The 7485-nt window shown below is 50.5% G+C and overlaps 1 non-coding gene and 1 pseudogene across 1 annotated transcript; both read right to left on the reverse strand.

Annotated features, from left to right (window-relative positions):
- Positions 1–1595: 1595 nt before the first annotated feature.
- On the reverse strand, positions 1596–4456 carry LOC143220182 (large subunit ribosomal RNA; annotated as a pseudogene).
- A 1562-nt stretch (positions 4457–6018) lies between these two features.
- LOC143220185 (5.8S ribosomal RNA) lies at positions 6019–6173 on the reverse strand. Its single transcript, XR_013011583.1, has one exon. It is a non-coding gene; the product is annotated as a 5.8S ribosomal RNA (ribosomal RNA).
- Between the last annotated feature and the right edge of the window lie 1312 nt (positions 6174–7485).

Below are 7485 nucleotides of genomic sequence, written 5' to 3' on the forward strand. Positions count from 1 at the left end.
CGTGTCAGAGGGGACTCCAAATATTATTATTTTCGGTCTCCTCCTAGGGAGGGGACCGATCTCTACTTTTTCTCTTAATCCCTTGTTTTTGAGGACTTGCTCAAGGTCCTCTTTTCTTTCAGTCTCTATGAGAATTCCGGAATTCGCAAGTTTCCTCACGTTCCGGATTCTTATTTTCTGTTCTGTCGGGTTTATGAAATCCGACAGAATCTTTTTTGTCTCGTCGCTATTCGAGATCTTACTACCCTTTGCAGGGTAGATTGCCGCTATCGGTTTAGACTGCTGTATAGCAGTTTTCTTTGCCACTTGCCTTGTTTTCTTGTTGGACTTTATTATGTCCGAGTACAGCAGTGGCTTGGGGGCCGAGGCCTCCTTTACACCACTGCGTTTCTCGGACATAAGGCTGTCCAACTTTGCGGAGAGCTGATTCAGCTTCTCTTCCAATGGTTTCTCTTTTTGTAGCTCTTCGAGCTTGTCTCGAAGTTCCTTGTTTTGTCGAGTTAACTCGGCCCTCATCTCTAGGAAAATTTCCTCTTCATTTTTAAAACTATCTCTTAACTCTTCGAGAATAGTTACTGACCTGGCGCGCTGCGCCGTCGGCATTGCCAATGCCTGGAGAAGTGTCTCTAGCTTTTGAAGCGGGGTTTGGATAAGCTGCCCCTCTAACACTGGTAGTCTCTCTAATTTAACGGTGACGGGTCTTATAGCCCCGTCATCCGATTGTGTTTGTTCCTTTGGGAACTTGCTTGGTATTGACTCGATTGAGGAATCCGAGTCACTAAAGCATACTTCCTCACTTACAACTTTCTTTTTCCCTTTCTTTCTTTTGGTGCCGCTCCGGGGTCCCAATCCGGATTTCATTGCTGCCTTGACCAATGTTCTCAAATCAGTGTTTGAGGATACGTCTGAGTTGTAGTAGTCGTCGTAGTCGTATTCGTAGTCGCTAATTCCGGACAGAGAGTCTGAGTCCGTATATGTCCCTTTCACATATGATTTTGTTTCTTCCATTCGTTTGCTTTTAGTTGTCTTTTTTGGTTTCTCTTTCGTTTCTTTATTGGCCTCTGCTATAGCCTTTTCTCCAACTCTATTCTCCTTCTTTTCTCCCTTCTTCGTCTTGTTTTTGTTGTTTTTTGTTTTGGTTTGTTTATTATCTTGTTCCATGTTATTCCCACGAGTTGGGACGAAAAACAGTCACTCCCCGGGTGACGCCCTTTCCAGGGAGAAGGCTTATACAACAGGGTTCGCCTTGGTCCTGAGGTTAGCCACTAGGCGATCAGTGCTCCCACCGATCATCGACGTTCGTGCAAGGAACGTCGACCCTCTTTCACCGCGGTCTCCGGCTTAGAGGTCGGGATTTGTTTAGGGGTTTTTCTCCCCGCGGTCCGACACACAATTAAGGTAAGACCCTCGGTCTCACTCCCGTGACGTACCACCGGGTTACGCTCCGGTGGGTCGTTGCCACGGCGAGGAGTTTTCCGATTTTGCGAGTGCCACGGTGATCGCAAGCGATCACTCACGTAAGAGCACTTCCAACCAGAGCCCCGTTCGTCACCCGAGGGTGTCCAGGTCCTACCACTTGGAGGAGGGGTTGGCGCACCAGGGAATAGAACCCTGGACCTTCTAGGACCCAGTAGATAGGGACAGAGGGAATCTCGTTAATCCATTCATGCGCGTCACTAATTAGATGACGAGGCATTTGGCTACCTTAAGAGAGTCATAGTTACTCCCGCCGTTTACCCGCGCTTTTTTGAATTTCTTCACGTTGACATTCAGAGCACTGGGCAGAAATCACATTGCGTCAACACCCGTGGGGGCCATCGCAATGCTTTGTTTTAATTAGACAGTCGGATTCCCCTAGTCCGTGCCAGTTCTGAGCTGAGCGTTGAATGGCGGCCGAAGAGGACGATCGTTCTAGACGAAAGCCTCGCAGCAAGGAAGATCCGCGGGAGGCCAAGGCACGGGACCGAGCTCGGATTCCCATCAATGTGTTCACCTCGCCCAGGCCCGGCACGTCAGCCAGACCCGCTTCCCGACCAAGCCCGACACGCCCCGCTCCTCAGAGCCAATCCTTATTCCGAAGTTACGGATCCAATTTGCCGACTTCCCTTACCTACATTAATCTATCGACTAGAGGCTCTTTACCTTGGAGACCTGCTGCGGATATGGGTACGAACCGGCGCGACACCTCCACGTGGCCCTCTCCTGGATTTTCAAGGTCCGAGGGGAAGATCCGGACACCGCCGCAACTGCGGTGCTCTTCGCGTTCCAAACCCTATCTCCCTGCTAGAGGTTTCCAGGGAACTCGAACGCTTATACAGAAAAGAAAACTCTCCCCGGATCTCCCGACGGCGTCTCCAGGTCATTTTGGGTTACCCCGACGAACACTCTTACGAGGGCCCGATTGGTAAGCGGTTCCGCTGCCGGGTTCCGGAATAGAAACCGGATTCCCTTTCGCCCGATGGGTGTGTGTTTTTGTTTATCATTAAATGATATTTTGCTCTCTCTTAGGACACCTCATCTACATAGGATTTCTCTTAGGGCTTAGGATCGACTGACTCGTGTGCAACGGCTGTTCACACGAAACCCTTCTCCACGTCAGTCCTCCAGGGCCTCGCTGGAGTATTTGCTACTACCACCAAGATCTGCACCGACGGCGGCTCCAGGCAGGCTCACGCCCAGACCCTTCTGCGCACACCGCCGCGACCCTCCTACTCGTCAGAGCTTCATGGAAGACGCGCCTTTAAAAAAAGCTAACGTCAACCTCACTTGCCGCTGACGGCGGAGTATAGGCGCGACGCTTCAGCGCCATCCATTTTCAGGGCTAGTTGCTTCGGCAGGTGAGTTGTTACACACTCCTTAGCGGATTCCGACTTCCATGGCCACCGTCCTGCTGTCTTAAGCAACCAACGCCTTTCATGGTATCCCATAAGCGTCGACTTAGGCGCCTTAACTCTGCGTTTGGTTCATCCCACAGCGCCAGTTCTGCTTACCAAAATTGGCCCACTTGGCACTCTGATCCAATATAATCTCGTGGCTTCATTGATCCAAGCAAGCCAGAGATCTCACCCATTTAAAGTTTGAGAATAGGTTGAGGTCGTTTCGGCCCCAAGGCCTCTAATCATTCGCTTTACCAGATGAGACTCGCACACGTTCATCAAAAGAGAACGAGCGAGTGCCAGCTATCCTGAGGGAAACTTCGGAGGGAACCAGCTACTAGATGGTTCGATTAGTCTTTCGCCCCTATACCCAGTTCCGACGATCGATTTGCACGTCAGAATCGCTACGGACCTCCATCAGGGTTTCCCCTGACTTCGTCCTGACCAGGCATAGTTCACCATCTTTCGGGTCCCAACGTGTACGCTCTGGGTGCGCCTCTTCTCGCAATGAGAACGAGACGCCCCGGGAGTGCGAGGCCGCATCGTGACGCGGCCCATCCTCCCTTGATCGACGCTAAGGTACGATCTTCACTTTCATTGCGCCTTTAGGTTTACATGTCCCAATGACTCGCGCACATGTTAGACTCCTTGGTCCGTGTTTCAAGACGGGTCCTGAGAGTACCCAAAGCAGTAGCGTCGCTGACCGGTAATTCAAAGCTTGGCCAGTCCGAGGACACCGCCTGCTAACAGCTGGTTAGGCCCGGAGCCGGCGCTAGGTCCGTACCATCCGGGTGACAAACTAACCGAGCTTGCGGCGGGCCTGACGCACACACATTCGAAAATGGATTGGTTGCGGCCCGATACCGTCAGAGTACCGTCACGCAGCCGGCCAGGCGATCGAGCGTCTGCCGTGTGCGCACGAAGGCGACACGACAGGCAACAACTCGAGCCGTAGACCGACACGCAACGGGTCGCGACGTTCTACTAAGGGAGAAGTGCACGACTACGCGACCGGAACATTTGCCGAAGATGGTGTACCCTCGCACTGGAACCACCGAAGTGGCCCATTACGGGCTATCTGCGCACCAACGGAAGCCAGCCTCGTCGACGATGAATCTCCCCATTCGATCTTTTGGGTTTCTCAGGTTTACCCCTGAACGGTTTCACGTACTCTTGAACTCTCTCTTCAAAGTTCTTTTCAACTTTCCCTCACGGTACTTGTTCGCTATCGGTCTCGTGGTCATATTTAGCCTTAGATGGAGTTTACCACCCACTTAGGGCTGCACTCTCAAGCAACCCGACTCTAAGGAGAGGTCCTCCCGAAACGCGTACCAGTCGCTACGGGCCTGGCACCCTCTACGGGTAAATGGCCCCATTCAAGATGGACTTGGACGCGGTTCGACGTCTCGGGATAAATTGACCCTCCTGAACACTACATTTCCCAACGGCAGAACCGCGGGATTCAGTGCTGGGCTAATTCCTGTTCGCTCGCCGCTACTAAGGAAATCCTTGTTAGTTTCTTTTCCTCCGCTTAGTAATATGCTTAAATTCAGCGGGTAATCTCGCCTACTCTGAGGTCGTCGTACGTGATACAAAATTTTGTGTGTTTCGGCCGAAAGAGCGTAAAAGTAGTACTCGCGAAAACGTACAAAGCACAAAAAAAAAAGAAAAAAAAAGAAAACGAAACAACACTACACGACAGAAGAGAGAAAAAGGTAAACAAAAAACCGATATATGCCTTATGCGCCACACCAAAGTGTCCATATAATTCTTTCTTCATCTCTCGTCGATCGGAAACTCTCGCTAGACGATCTGGCCGGTTAACTTTAACGTCCGTCGAAAAGAACTTTCGGGGACTGGACGACCGACAGATCGCGCGGTTCCGCACGAATCGACAATGAAGAAAAGAAAAGACATGGGGCGACCGACATAAAGGTTTTCTCATTGATATACCTTTTCTCTCTCCGCGGTGCTGTTCCGTGCGTGAACACACAAGTGTGTCTTTTGCGTCGTGTGACAATCAAGTTCGAAATAAGCCTCGCCAATAGAGGAGTATACATATTATTAAAAAAAAAAAATAATAATACATATAACCCGGTGGGATTTCTTTTTCTCTCTACTTCTATATAATTGAACCAAAAACCACGGGGGTACAGAAACGTTGCGCACGAAACGATTTATCATCGATCAAACGCAAAACCAAATTAGAGACACGAGAGAAAGAGAGTAAGATCTCAAGACGCTCATAGGCCGTCATCAATACGATTCAACGCGAACGTGGCGATGGAATGGCAATCGCACAGATTAGCGAGGACACGTCGACGACGGGGAATAATTCCGACCCGATCAAGTACGACGTGCTCATCCCGCACATTGCTGCGCTTTGCTCCGCTGTCCATCGATCATCAAAGCGTTCGCGATAGAACGAGAGATCTCTTTCGTCTCTTCCCTCGAAGACTCGAAAAGGAATGTGTTTGTCGAAATCGCCGGCAACGACGACCCTCCGCCGTATGGCAATTATAACGTAGAGTTAAGAAACTCATCCACGCACAGGCATATTCTCTCCCTGGGGCTTAACATTGCCACACCACACACACTCTGTGTGCCACACAGTATTCTTTCTTTCTTTTATAATTTGTGTGTCCATCTCTGTAGTCTCGCGAGACTCTTGTAAATATACCTCTTTCGTATATACGCATCATTTCAGGCGACGTCGGGAGCGCGTTAAATGTTCATGAGTGGAAACGCTTCTTTCCGCAAGGCGAATCGTTTCGCAGAGAAGGTGAGAGATTTGGAGATCCTCGTCGAAGCGGTGCCTTACGGGCGGTCGTATTTTCAATACGACTCACGACACCGTAAAAACACTCACGCAAGTCCGAACGTAAGAAATACCAATCCCTACTTCGCCTCTCGTGGAAACTAGATATATATGTTTGTATGTGTTTATAAGACGCAATGCAAAAATTGGCAATTTTCACAGAACCGCGACAAACGCCGACGAAACGCCCATCATTCGCTCGTACGTAGCATCTTTGCAACCCGACTCCGAAACGCTCTTTGGCGCCCTCCAAAAATATATTTGGAGAGGTAAGCGACGGCGGGGACTTACAAGAGCAACGCAAGCAGTTTATGGTTACGTAAACGACCCTCAGCCAGGCGTGGTCCAGGAATTGTATCCGTGGACCGCAATGTGCGTTCGAAATGTCGATGTTCATGTGTCCTGCAGTTCACACGTTGACGCGCAATTAGCTGCGTTCTTCATCGACCCACGAGCCAAGTGATCCACCGTTCAGGGTAATCGTATATATTTTTGATTTACAAATCAATATATGTATATGTCTCTTGTTCTGCGGTTCGTAAGAACGCATTGTACCTGAACGCTCCAACCAGCGCGCGAAGGAGATTCGTTCAGGCGTCGTTTTAAGGACGACACTATCGTCGTCCGTGGAAACGGAAAAAAAAAACCGTCAGATACGCAACACGTATCCGACGGCCGGGCGAACAGTACATTGAAAAACCGTTAACGTGGAAAACGCGGAGATGAATATATATTCTCTGAAAACGACGGGGATCGTAAGACAACCCGATACTGGATCCAGAGATGTAATAATATTCCTCTCCTCTTCACTTCCATTTCATTTGGAATGATGTGAGAACGGAGGACTTCACAGCCGGCTCTGGCAGCGGTCATTCGTCCCAAGCTCTCGCGATGCGCACTATTGGGCCACACGCACGGAGTAGGGTGTCAGACTCACGACTGCTTTAAAAACGAGCTTCACGAGCCGGTCCACTTCCCGTATAAAACACATTTCCATAAAATGTTGTGTGTGCTCGAGGCAACGATAAATTCCGATACAAGCGGACTCGCGAGCCGGCTCTGGCCGTAGGCGCGATCCCCGTTCTCGTCCCAAGCTCGTCTGCGCGCACTATTGGGCCACACAGAGAGTAGGGTGTCGTCGGGAATAATCGCGCCATAGGCTTTATAGCGAGCGTCACGGCCGGTCCTCTCGGAACACCGTTTTTCGTCGGAACGATATTACCATATTTTTATTTTATTCGACAGATTAGCGGACTCACAGCCGGCTCTGGCAGCGGTCATTCGTCCCAAGCTCTCGCGGTGCGCACTATTGGGCCACACGCACGGAGTAGGGTGTCAGACTCACGACTGCTTTATAAAAGCGAGCATCACGAGCCGGTCCGCCTTTGGCGAATGTATAATATTATAATAAATATACGTTCCGTCGTCAACGAACACCGCGTGCGGCGCAGCAACGTTTCGTGCTCTTGGTTATACGCGAACTCGATACAAATAGAGAGCGGGACTCACAGTCGGCTCTGGCAGCGGTCATTCGTCCCACGCTCTCGCGGTGCGCACTATTGGGCCACACGCACGGAGTAGGGTGTCAGACTCACGACTGCTTTAAAGGCGAGCATCACGAGCCGGTCCTTCACGTCTCGTCTATCTTCACGATGTTCGCGAACGATAACACAAACGCGTGCAACCGCGCGTTTACCACGGGTTACCCTGAGATTTTGTTTGTCCTCTTCGAGACACCGTTTCGAACGGACGACTCCGGGCATATACCTACGACACAGAGGCGAAGACCGA

The sequence above is a fragment of the Lasioglossum baleicum genome, unplaced genomic scaffold, assembly GCF_051020765.1.
Source record: "Lasioglossum baleicum unplaced genomic scaffold, iyLasBale1 scaffold0334, whole genome shotgun sequence".
In the NCBI taxonomy this organism is placed as follows: Eukaryota; Metazoa; Arthropoda; class Insecta; order Hymenoptera; family Halictidae; genus Lasioglossum; species Lasioglossum baleicum.